Consider the following 13,411-nt stretch of genomic DNA (forward strand, 5'->3'; position numbering starts at 1 on the left):
AAAATCCCATCGTTGTATAATAGTATATATATATATATATATATATATATATATATATATATATATATATGTATATACACATATCAATATATATATATATATATATTGATAGACCTGACTCCTATTGGGCAGATGTCCAATAGGTAACAAAACTGCAGGCTGATGCCTGTTGATAGCAGACGAGAAAGAGCAATGCCACTTGTTCAAGTAAGGAGCTATAGTATAGTAATGTCCTTTGATTTTTAATGATATTTTAGCAAAACATCCTTGAAATTCTCTGTAAATATTCAAACTGTACTATAGAAACTGTTTTGCGTTTATTTCACAAAGTAATTCTAAATTTGATCAGAAATATTATATATTTTAAGGAAAATAAAAGTTAGTGTGTTCTCCCACCATGTGATTTTGTTCTGTTGTGATTTATTAGTGTCCAGAAGTTGAATATTTTTGAACTTACTATATTATTTAGAATACATCTCCTAGAAATAAATTCAGTATTCATTTAATTTTCTATGCAATAAATTGTTATTTCATTTTTATAATAACCTAAAATGATATTGTATTGGCTATCACACAGAAGCAGGAAGTGGGAACAGTTGGTAAAAATCTGTGACCATAAGTTAATTTCCTAGTATCTTCCAAGAAAAAACAAATGGATCACTAGAGATGACTTCCAGACAGTCTAGCTGAAACATTAGACCAAGTTTCAGGAAGAGACACTGTCTTAAAATGAAGAGTGATTGAGTAAGACAAACTATGTGGACTTGTGGCTTCCAATTGCATGATCGTACATGTACAGATACCCACCTTGACACATATAAACACATATGCCAACATGCACACAAAAGGCTCTCAAACTATAAAGGTAAATAAAGTAGATTCATTTCAAATTCAGTGGTCATACATATATATCAATAATTATTCTATTAATTAAAGAAACTATTTAGCAGTAGTTATGAAATGTTAACAATTAGCACAGTTCTGCTTTTACTTAATTTAAAGAAACACTTGAATCTTAAGATTGGAGTCCTACTTGTAGAATAATGTTTGTATCTTTTCAGAGGAGACTACCATCAAGGTTCTTCACAGGTTCATTTCAATTTACCAGGAAAGCAGATCTAAGGCGGGGTTTTGATAACCAAAAACCACCCTTTATCTTCCCCAATGGTCAACAACCATGGCCCAGGGCAACTAGTTCCCACACAATCTGAACACCATTTATTAGCTGAAGGACCCCACCCTGATGATATGAAATCTGCTTGCACTGCTTCCATTTTGCCCTTCTCTCTACTTTCACTGAGAGATGAAGATTGAAAATTGAACCTTAGTAAACCTTTATTTTTCTAGCCATGGAGTGATTTAGTTTGGTGGTTTCACTGTGTCCTCATTTATAGACTTTGTATTAGAAAGGAGATTGAGTGTTGTCATTGGTGTTTTAGGGCATTTCTGGTAGGTACCTGGAAGAGAGAGTAATTCTGAGAACAATGTGGACTATAGAGACTGAGATGAAGAGGTTTCAGATGGGAAGGATGTTGCCAGTTGGCCTAGAGACCATTCTTGTGATATTTTGCCAAACAATGTGACTGCTTTCTTCTCTTGTCTGAAAATTCTGCATGAGACTAATTTGAAAATCTTTTTAATTAAAGACAGCCTAGAGTTGACTGTGTCACATGGCTATTAGTGATCACTTTGTTGCAGCTCTACAATAAAAAGGAGCAAGCAGGGCAAAAGCATTACAAAGTGTACAGTTTGAGGAGGAAAAAGAGAACTGGGAAATGTTTAATGTTAAAGCCATGTCCTATGCTCAAGAGATAAGAAGTTTAAGGAAAGGCTTTAGAAGGAATGGAATAAAAGAAGAGGTGGCATCAGGGCAAGAACCCATTCAGCTAAGCTTCCAACATGTGAAAATTAAAGGTTATTCAACAAAAGAAACTATTAACAATTCAAAGCTTATATGAATGTATGTCATATGAATGTATGTCTTGAAAAGGACCAGTTTCCAGCCCTAGAAGTCAGCAGAATTTGGCAGCTTTAGCCAAGTACTCCAGGCTTTATTCAAAAGATACAGGTGTAAAGGGGTTGGAAAATCTTCCTTAAAGGTTAAGAAAAGCTGCTGAGGCTACACACATGGCAGGTGACTTTCTGCAGGGAGGTCCTGAGAGGCTGTTGCCTGAAGCTGTGAAAGTAAAGCCTAAATTGTGTTGGAGACCTGAAGAAGTTGAAGGTGCCAGAGCTGTGGATTCCTGCCAAGAAGAGTTCCAGACAAGGTCTGGCACCAGGTCAAGAGAAAGCATTGTGCTGCATTCAACAAAGCTGGAAGGGGTGGGAGATCTGACAAGCGACATAGCCCCAGATATGGATGTACAGGATTAGGAATTTGCCCTGCTGGATTTCAGCGTTAATTTGGTCTATTATTTTCTCATGGCTTGCCATCCTCCTTTTGGAATGTTTATGTATATTCTGCACAATGTTATGTTGGAAATATATAATTTTCTTTTTGCTTTTATATGGGGTTACATTTAAGAGATTTCCTTGGTTCTCATAAAAGATTTTGGACTTTAGACTTTTTCATAGTCTTGTGATTGTGAACGAATATGTGGATTTTTGAGGTTGTACTGAATGCATTTTGCATTATGATAGGGCTGCAAATCTATGGGGCCCAGAAAGTGAAATGTGGTAGTGTGAAAATTGTCCCCATTGGTTCAAATATTTAAATGTTTGTTTGGTGTACTGTTTAGGAAGGCTTAAAAAGTACTACCTCGTAGGAGAAGGTGTGGCCAACAGAATGGACTTTGAGGTTTCAAACATCCACCTTACCCACTGCATGTAGGTAAGATGTAAACTCTTAGTAACTGTTTCAACAACATGCCTGGCTGCCTGCCACCACAATTTCCACCATGATAATCATTGACTAAGCCTCTGAAACTGTAAGTAATGCCCTAATTAATGCTTTGTTTTATAAGCTGGGTTGGTGATGGTTTATTTATAGCCGTAAAACAGTAACTAAGAAGAATTACTACAAAAATGGTGTCTTTTTTTTGATAAATATCATGATGCATTTTAAATGGAAAGTATTTCTACTTTGTACTTGAATTGACTGAAGATGAGAAAGCAGGCTTTTCTATTTTTGGCAAATTTTTAGGGGGGGTTGTTTGTTTGTTTTTGTTCATTTTGTTTTTTGAAAGGAAACTTTTACTGTTTTAAATTGAATACTTTATTTATTTACATTTCAAATGTTATCCCCTTTCACAGTTTCCCCTCTAGAACCCCCCTCTCCCACCCTCCCTCCTCCTGCTTCTTTGATGGTGCTTCCCTATCCACCCACCCACTCCCATCTCCCTGCCCTGGCATTCCCTACACTGGGAATTACATTCCCCTAACCATCACAGGACCAAGGGCCTCTCCTCCCATTGATGTACAACAAGGCTAACCTCTGCTGAATATGCGGCTGGAGCCATGGGTATCTCCATGTCCCCAGGAGCTCTTGGGGGGATGGGGTAGGTCTTGTTGGTTGATGTTGTTCTTCCTATAAGTTGAAAACTTATTCAGCTCCTTCAGTATTTTATCTAACTCCTACACTGGAGACCCTGTGCTCAGTCCAATGGCTAGCTGTGAGCATCCGCCTCTGTAGTTGTCAGGCTATGGAAGATCCTCTTAGGAGACAGCTATATCAGCCTCCTGTCAGCAAGTATTTCTTGGCATCCGCAATAGTATCTAGGTTTGGTGTTTGTATATGAGATGGATCCCCAGGTGGGGGAATCTCTGGATGGCCTTTCCTTTAGTCTTTGCTCCACATTTTGTCTCTGTATTTCTTCCCATGAGTATTTTGCTCCCCCTTCTAGAAAGGACTGAATCATCCACACTTTGGTCTTCCTTCCTCTTGAACTTCCTCTGGTCTGTGAATTGTATGTTGGGTATTCTGAGTTTTTGGGCTAATATCCACTTATGAGTGAATGCACACTGTGTTTGTGTTCTTTTTTTTTTTTTTTTTTTTTTAAACTGGGTTACCTCACCCAGGATGATATTTTCTAATTCCATCCATTTGCCTACAAATTTCATTGTTTTTAATAGCTGAGTATTATTTTTAGATATCTTTCAAGAATATCAAGTGGTTCATAAGTTAATCAGAACTTTAGTTTCACACTAAAATATATAAATCTAAAAATGATTCTATATACTTATGATATAATTAAATCTATAAAAGATCCTCCCCTTCCCGATGGTCACTATTCTTCAAAGACAGTCATTTAACAGTCTCTGTTCCTTCAGTGAATATAAAAGTCTGGTAGGAGATGACTTTTATAGATTTAATCGTATCATAAGTTTACAGAATAATTTTCAGATTTGTATGTTTGAGTGTTGTACTGGCTAGTTTTGTGTCAACTTGACACAGCTGGAGTTATCACAGAGAAAGGAGCTTCAGTTGAGGAAATGCCTCCATGAGATCCAACTGTAAGGCATTTTCTCAATTAGTGATCAAGGGGGAAAGGCCCCTTGTGGGTGGTGCCATCTCTGGGCTGGTAGTCTTGGGTTCTATAAGAGAGCAGGCTGAGCAAGCCAGGGGAGGCAAGCCAGTAAAGAACATCCCTCCATGGCCTCTGCATCAGCTCCTACTCCCTGACCTGTTTGAGTTCCAGTCCTGACTTCCTTTGGTGATGAATAGCCACATGGAAGTGTAAGCTGAATAAACCCTTTCCTCCCCAACTTGCTTCTTGGTCATGATGTTTGTGCAGGAATAGAAACCCTGACTAAGACAAGTGTGAAAAATAAAATTCTGATTAACTTATAAATCATTTGATATCCTTGAAAGATAACTAAAAAAAACTTTGCTAATAATCAAATTTCCAAATGAACTTAAATCCCACTTTTAGCAAACAACTTATGTTTTTCATGTTAAACATGCATTTGTTACATGTTTACATGTAATATACTATACATACTAAACTATATGAAGCAAAAATTGTATTAAAGACAGATTCCATATCTTGAAAGTAGACTTATCTGATTCTGATGACTAATTGTCACTCATGATATGCTCTACAGTGGAGTAGTATATTAAATATTTGTTCTCCTGTAATAAAATGCCAAATGGTCAAATCTCTTAGATTTTTTATCTTCTGATATTTTAGCCCATGTAAGAATATAGCCCAAAATTTAATTCTAACAAATGACCACAGTGAAGTTACTTCTAATTGAATGTTTTTGAGCCTCAACTAAAGAAAAACGTATGAAATAAATAAGTCCTGTTCCTCTGAGAGCAGTGTTTTGCAATCTGTTGGTCTTTACCCCCTTGGGATTCACATATCAGAACCTCATGTATCCGGTATTTATTTATTTTTTTTTCTTTTCTTTTTTTTTTGATTTTTAATATTTTTATTACATATTTTCCTCAATTACATTTCCAATGCTATCCCAAAAGTCCCCCATAGCGCCCCCCACTTCCCTACCCACCCATTCCCATTCTTTTGGCCCTGGCATTCCCCTATATTGGGGCATATAAAGTTTGCAAGTCCAATGGGCCTCTCTTTCCATTGATGGCCGACTAGGCCATCTTTCGTATCCGGTATTTAAATTATGACTCAATGCAAAAGAAAATTTTCAATTATGAAGTAGCAAAAATTAATTTTATGATTGGGGATTACCACATTATAAGGAACTCTACTAAAGACTTATAGCATTAGGAAGTTTGAAAACCACAGACCTACTGACAAATGCCTGGTCAGTATGCAGTGGGTCCTGGCACATGCTCTAAATCCTTTCCTTTGTTTATAGTCCTAGATCCACACACAGTTACTTTGCTTTTTTTAAAGTTATTACTCCTTCTCACTATCTTAAATATATTCTTTTACTTAAATACATCTTTGCTTGCAAATAAAATCTAAACTTATATATAACTTATCAAAGTGGACCCTCAAATTCCCTTTGAAACTGGTATATTAAGGCATTAGCAAAGGTCACTTACGATATTTATAAACTGTTTCTTTCACAAATGCTTTGACTAACAATTTAATAGTATATTATGACAATTAAAAAAATTTCTTCCACCAGCCTTTTACATTTAAAATATGGATAGGATCACAAATGGTTGTGGTTTACTGTATTGCCATCAGCATCAGCTGCACAGCAACAGAGAGAGCTTTTGGTGGTACTGAAAAAACATCACGTCTAGAAGAAAGCTGATTAAAATATGGGCAAACATGTGACATTTTTCTTAAATGAGGAAGCATCTCAGTGCCCTGGCTCTTTCTATAACACCCCCCCACCTCAAACTGTATTAATATTGTAGGAAGTGATGAAAACCTTGGTAGAATCATGTCTCTGTTCTTTGTGCCAGATCCCTCCAGTAATCTTTGATGACAAAGAGTAATATAACTAAGCAAGTCTACCTAAAGGTGGTACTAAATGTGAGAAAGTCTGTCTTTGTTACAAATTGTTACTGGTTCTCTATTTGTGTGTTCTCTACAAATATTCAACCTTATCCTCTCCCTAACATATACATCTATTATGTAAGTCCTAAGATGGATAACAAGTGACTTGAGCATACCTTAATGTGTGTCTTTCTGGCTCTTCTCTTCCTGAGAGAATTCAAAGAAGTAAAACACGTGTCCTGGATCTCTACTGGTGATGTTTCTTCACACCTGGAGAGAACAATACAAAGATCAATTTTAAATTACAACATATGAATGAGGACAAATCTAGGGTCTGATATGCCTGCTTATTTCACATTCATAGTAGAGTTCTATAATTGGAAATCTCAGAACATACATTGTTAACTACTGTGTGACTAGTCTTTTTTGTTTGGTTGGTTTTCTTTTTTTTTTTTTTTTTTTTTTTTTTTGAGACAGGGTTTCTCTGTATAGCCCTGGCTGTCCTGGAACTCACTTTGTAGACCAGGCTGGCCTCGAACTCAGAAATCCACCTGCCTCTGCCTCCCGAGTGCTGGGATTAAAGGTGTGTGCCACCAAGCCCGGCATGACTTGTTAATTTAAATATTGGTAAAATAAGGCAACTCCTCATACACTTCCATGTAATTATCCTGTTACACATATTTATGCATGCTCCTCTGCTCAAGTTTAGTCATCCTTGATATTATTAGTCTTTCATTTCTCTGTCAAATTTCAGTGTTTTTTATTGTTGAATGTATATTATATGAATGCTATTGGGGATACATTGTATAAATAACATTTATGCAAAAATATGAGAGGGTTTTTTTTTTCTTTTCTTTTGACTTTAACTGCAGTTAATAAATTGTTGTAACTCTAATAGCTATACACACATAAACATTAGAAAATCAGGACTGAATCTATAGTTTGGTGGTTGAATGCTTAGTACACATGAAGACTCAGGTTCAATTCCCAATATGTTTTGCTATGAAAATATACAAGTTAGTATGTTAAAAAGTACCAGAAGTCTCCACTGTAATTGTAATATATCAGTCTAATATAGGAATAAAAATATAGGCAAAGAAAAATATTTAAGTAAACATTATGACTGGATACAATTTTCCATACAATAATTAGTAAGCAATTTTGAAGCAAGTTCCAAACTTCACAGAATCTTAAAGTGCTCTCCTTCAAGCAGGAAGAATATTGTGTAAAAATGTTACTATGCCCATGGATTTTAGAGGAGAGCCTGCTACCTCTAATTTCCTAGAGCGGTATAATTCCTAACAATACTCTAAATAATTATTATTATACTCTAGGTAAGTATAGATCTGACCACTTATCAAGGGAGCATCTCTTTATTTTTCCAAGTGAATTATGACATAGAAAACAGCACATAGTCAAATGCAATTAAAAACAGACAAAGGAGTCCATTCACATGGATACATCTGCAGCATAAATCCTTTATCTGAACTTCAAGGAACATCTCCAGTGAGAGACCTGGAGTATTTAAAAGCCAGAAGAACTGGAAATCTGCTCTAACAGTGTGCCTTCCAGCCATGACAGCAAAGCCACAACCATCTGGTTGCACAAACAATTCCTAAAAAATTATAACAAACATCCCAGAGTAGTTAAGAGAAACTTTATGGCTCTTCCGGTCAGAAAAGCACCGGGGTAGTTAGGGCGCAGGGTTGGCTGACACTCACCAGCTACCCACAACACCTGCCACAGGATATTAAGACTTCTGGTGAGTGGAACACAGCTTCTGCTCCAATCCAATTGCGCGCGGGACCTGAGACTGCATTAGTTAGGGAAGCAGAAACCGGCCTGAGTAGGGCCACAGGCCTCATCCAGCCAGACCAGCACAGGGGTAGCCAGAGCACAGGGTCGGCTGACACCCGCCAGCTACCCACGACCCCTGCCACAGGATTTTGAGACTGCTGGTGAGTGGAAAACAGCTTCTGCTCCAGTCCAATCACGCGGGACCTGAGACTGCTCTGGTTGGGGAGGCAGAAATCCGGCCTATGTAGGGCCACAAGCCTCTTCCGGTCAGAAAAGCACCAGGGTAGCGAGGGCACAGGGTCGGCTGACACTCGCCAGCTACCCACAACACCCACCACAGGATCTTAAGAATTCTGGTGAGTGGAACACAGCTTCTGCTCCAATCCAATTGTGCGCGGGACCTGAGACTGCATTAGTTAGGGAAGCAGAAATCAGCCTGAGTAGGGCCACAGGCCTCATCCAGCCGGACCAGCACCAGGGTAGCTAGAGCGCAGGGTCGGCTGACACCCGCCAGCTACCCATGAACCGTGCCACAGGATTTTGAGACAGCTGGTGAGTGGAACACAGCTTCTGCTCCAATCTTTAAACAGTGACAACAACAACAACTAACCCCAGAGATTACCAGATGGCGAAAGGTAAACGTAATAATCTTACTAACAGAAACCAAGACCACTCACCATCATCAGAACCCAGCACTCCCACTTCGCACAGTCCAGGGCACCCCAACACACTGGAAAAGCTAGACAGGGATCTAAAAGCATATCTCCTGATGATGGTAGAGGACTTCAAGAAGGACTTTAATAACACACTTAAAGAAATACAGGAGAACACTGCTAAACAGGTAGAAGACATTAAAGAGGAAGCACAAAAATCCCTTAAAGAATTGCAGGAGAACACTGCTAAAGAGTTACAAATCCTTAAAGAAAAACAGGATAACATAATCAAACAGGTAGAAGTCCTTAATGAAAAACAGGAAAACACATCCAAACAGATGATGGAAATGAACAAAACCATACTAGACCTAAAAAGGGAAGTAGACACAATAAAGAAAACCCAAAATGAGGCAACACTGGAGATAGAAACCCTAGGAAAGAAATCTGGAACCATAGATACCAGCATCAGCAACAGAATACAAGAGATGGAAGAGAGAATCTCAGGTGCAGAAGATTCCATAGAGAACATCAGCACAACAATCAAGGAAAGTGTAAAATGCAAAAAGATCCTAACTCAAAACATCCAAGAAATACAGGACACAATGAGAAGACCAAACCTATGGATAATAGGAGTGGATGAGAATGAAGATTTTCAACTCAAAGGACCAGCAAACATCTTCAACAAAATTATAGAAGAAAACTTCCCAAATCTAAAGAAAGAGATGCCCATGAATATACAAGAAGCCTACAGAACTCCAAATAGACTGGACCAGAAAAGAAATACCTCCCGACACATAATAATCAGAACAACAAATGCTCTAAATAAAGATAGAATACTAAAAGCAGTAAGAGAAAAAGGCCAAGTAACATATAAAGGCAAGCCTATCAGAATTACACCAGATTTTTCACCAGAGACTATGAAAGCCAGAAGATCCTGGACGGATGTTATTCAGACACTAAAAGAACACAAATTCCAGCCCAGGCTACTATACCCAGCCAAACTCTCAATTAACATAGATGGAGAAACCAAAGTATTCCACGACAAAACCAAATTCACACATTATCTCTCCACGAATCCAGCCCTTCAAAGGATAATAACAGAAAAAAACCAGTACAAGGACAGGAACCACGCCCTAGAAACATCAAGAAGGTAATCCCTCAACAAACCTAAAAGAAGACAGCCACAAGAACAGAATGCCAACTTTAACAACAAAAATAACAGGAAACAACAATTACTTTTCCTTAATATCTCTTAATATCAATGGACTCAACTCCCCGATAAAAAGACATAGACTAACAAACTGGCTACACAAACAAGACCCAACATTTTGCTGCTTACAGGAAACTCATCTCAGAGAAAAAGATAGACACTACCTCAGAATGAAAGGCTGGAAAACAATTTTCCAAGCAAATGGTGTGAAGAAACAAGCTGGAGTAGCCATTCTAATATCTGATAAGATTGACTTCCAACCCAAAGTCATTAAAAAAGACAGGGAGGGACACTTCATACTCATCAAAGGTAAAATCCTCCAAGAGGAACTATCAATCCTGAATATCTATGCTCCAAATACAAAGGCAGCCACATTCATTAAAGAAACTTTAGTAAATCTCAAAGCACACATTGCACCTCATACAATAATAGTGGGAGACTTCAACACACCACTTTCACCAATGGACAGATCATGGAAACAGAAACTAAACAGTGACACAGTGAAACTAACAGAAGTTATGAATCAAATGGATCTGGAAGATATCTACAGAACATTCTATCCTAAAACAAAAGGATATACCTTCTTCTCAGCACCTAATGGTACCTTCTCCAAAATTGACCACATAATTGGTCACAAAACAGGCCTCAACAGATACAAAAATATTGAAATTGTCCCATGCATCCTATCAGATCACCATGGACTAAGGCTGATCTTCAATAACAAAATAAATAATAGAAAGCCAACCTTCACGTGGAAACTGAACAACACTCTTCTCAATGATACCTTGGTCAAGGAAGGAATAAAGAAAGAAATTAAGGACTTTTTAGAGTTCAATGAAAATGAAGCCACAACATACCCAAACTTATGGGACACAATGAAAGCATTTCTAAGAGGAAAACTCATAGCTCTGAGTGCCTCCAAAAGGAAACTAGAGAGAGCACACATTAGCAGCTTGACAACATACCTAAAAGCACTAGAACAAAAGGAAGCAAATTCAGCCAAGAGGTGTAGACTGCAGGAAATAATCAAACTCAGGGGCGAAATCAACCAAGTGGAAACAAGAAGAACTATTCAAAGAATCAACCAATCAAGGAGCTGGTTCTTTGAGAAAATCAACAAGATAGATAAACCCTTAGCCAGACTCACTAGAGGGCACAGGGAAAGCATCCTAATTAACAAAATCAGAAATGCAAAAGGAGACATAACAACAGATCCTGAAGACATCCAAAACACCATCAGATCCTTCTACCAAAGGCTATACTCAACAAAACTGGAGAACCTGGATGAAATGGAGAAGTTCCTAGACAGATACCAGGTACCAAAGTTGAATCAAGATCAGGTTAATGATCTAAACAGCCCTATATCCCCCAAAGAAATAGAAGCAGTCATTAATAGTCTCCCAACTAAAAAAAGCCCAGGACCAGATGGGTTTAGTGCAGAGTTCTATCAGACCTTCAAAGAAGATCTAATCCCAGTTCTTCACAAACTATTCCACAAAATAGAAACAGAAGGTACTCTACCCAACTCATTCTATGAAGCCACAGTTACTCTGATACATAAACCACAAAAAGACCCAACAAAGATAGAAAACTTCAGACCAATATCCCTTATGAATATTGATGCAAAAATCCTCAATAAAGTTCTTGCTAACCGAATCCAAGAACACATCAAAACAATCATCCATCCTGACCAAGTAGGTTTCATCCCAGGGATGCAGGGATGGTTCAATATATGGAAATCCATCAACGTAATCCAGTATATAAACAAACTCAAAGACAAAAACCACATGGTCATCTCGTTAGATGCGGAAAAAGCATTTGACAAGATCCAACACCCATTCATGATAAAAGTCTTGGAAAGATCAGGAATTCAAGGCCCATACCTAAACATGATAAAAGCAATCTAGAGCAAACCAGTAGCCAAGATCAAAGTAAATGGTGAGAAACTTGAAGCAATCCCTCTAAAATCAGGGACTAGACAAGGCTGTCCACTTTCTCCATACCTATTCAACATTGTTCTTGAAGTCCTAGCCAGAGCAATTCGACAACAAAAGGAGATCAAAGGGATACAAATTGGAAAAGATGAAGTAAAAATATCACTTTTTGCAGATGATATGATAGTATATATAAGTGACCCTAAAAATTCCACCAGAGAACTCCTAAGCCTGATAAACAGCTTCGGTGAAGTAGCTGGATATAAAATTAACTCAAACAAATCAATGGCCTTTCTCTACACAAAGAATAAACAGGCTGACAAAGAAATTAGGGAAAAACACCCTTATCAATAGTCACAAATAATATAAAATATCTTGGCGTGACTCTAACTAAGGAAGTGAAAGATCTGTATAATAAAAACTTCAAGTCTCTGAAGAAAGAAATTATAGAAGATCTCAGAAGATGGAAAGACCTCCCATGCTCATGGATTGGCAGGATCAATATTGTAAAAATGGCTATCTTGCCAAAAGCAATCTACAGATTCAATGCAATCCCCATCAAAATTCCAAATCAATTCTTCAACGAATTAGAAAGTGCAATCTGCAAATTCATCTGGAATAACAAAAAACCTAGGATAGCAAAAACTCTTCTCAAGGATAAAAGAACCTCTGGTGGAATCACCATGCCGGACCTAAAGCTCTACTACAGAGCAATTGTGATAAAAACTGCATGGTACTGGTATAGTGACAGACAAATAGACCAATGGAATAGAATTGAAGACCCAGAAATGAACCCACACACCTACGGTCACTTGATCTTCCACAAGGGAGCTAAAAACATCCAGTGGAAGAAAGACAGCATTTTCAACAAATGGTGCTGGCACAACTGGTTGTTAACATGTAGAAGAATGCGAATCGATCCATTCCTATCTCCTTGTACTAAGGTCAAGTCTAAGTGGATCAAGGAACTACACATAAAACCAGAGACACTGAAACTTATAGAGGAGAAAGTGGGGAAAAGCCTTGAAGATATGGGCACAGGGGAAAAATTCCTGAATAGAACAGTAATGGCTTGTGCTGTAAGATCGAGAATTGACAAGTGGGACCTCATGAAACTGCAAAGCTTCTGCAAGGCTAAAGACACCATCAATAAGACAAAAAAACCACCAACAGATTGGGAAAGGATCTTCATCTATCCTAAATCAGATAAGGGACTAATATCCAATATATATAAAGAACTCAAGAAGGTGGACTCCAGAAAGTCAAATAACCCCATTAAAAATGGGGCTCAGAACTGAACAAAGAATTCTCACCTGAGGAATACCGAATGGCAGAGAAGCACCTGAAAAAATGTTCAACATCCTTAATCATCAGGGAAATGCAACTCAAAACAACCCTGAGATTCCACCTCACACCAGTCAGAATGGCTAAGATCAAAAATTCAGGTGA

General features: G+C 37.9%; 1 protein-coding gene across 6 annotated transcripts in view; it reads right to left on the bottom strand.

Moving 5' to 3' along the window:
* Window positions 1–13,411, bottom strand: part of Lrrc4c (leucine rich repeat containing 4C) — a 1,324,975-nt gene that overhangs the window by 213,316 nt on the left and 1,098,248 nt on the right. For all 6 annotated transcript variants that reach the window (XM_085834625.1, XM_085834628.1, XM_029473969.2 and 3 more), the window contains one exon: window positions 6,545–6,638. The gene's annotated coding sequence lies outside the window, so the exon portion shown is untranslated. The remainder of the gene's footprint in view (window positions 1–6,544; window positions 6,639–13,411) is intronic.

Source organism: Mus caroli, unplaced genomic scaffold (assembly GCF_978045245.1).
Source record: "Mus caroli unplaced genomic scaffold, Mus_caroli_1 scaffold_2, whole genome shotgun sequence".
Taxonomy (NCBI): domain Eukaryota; kingdom Metazoa; phylum Chordata; class Mammalia; order Rodentia; family Muridae; genus Mus; species Mus caroli.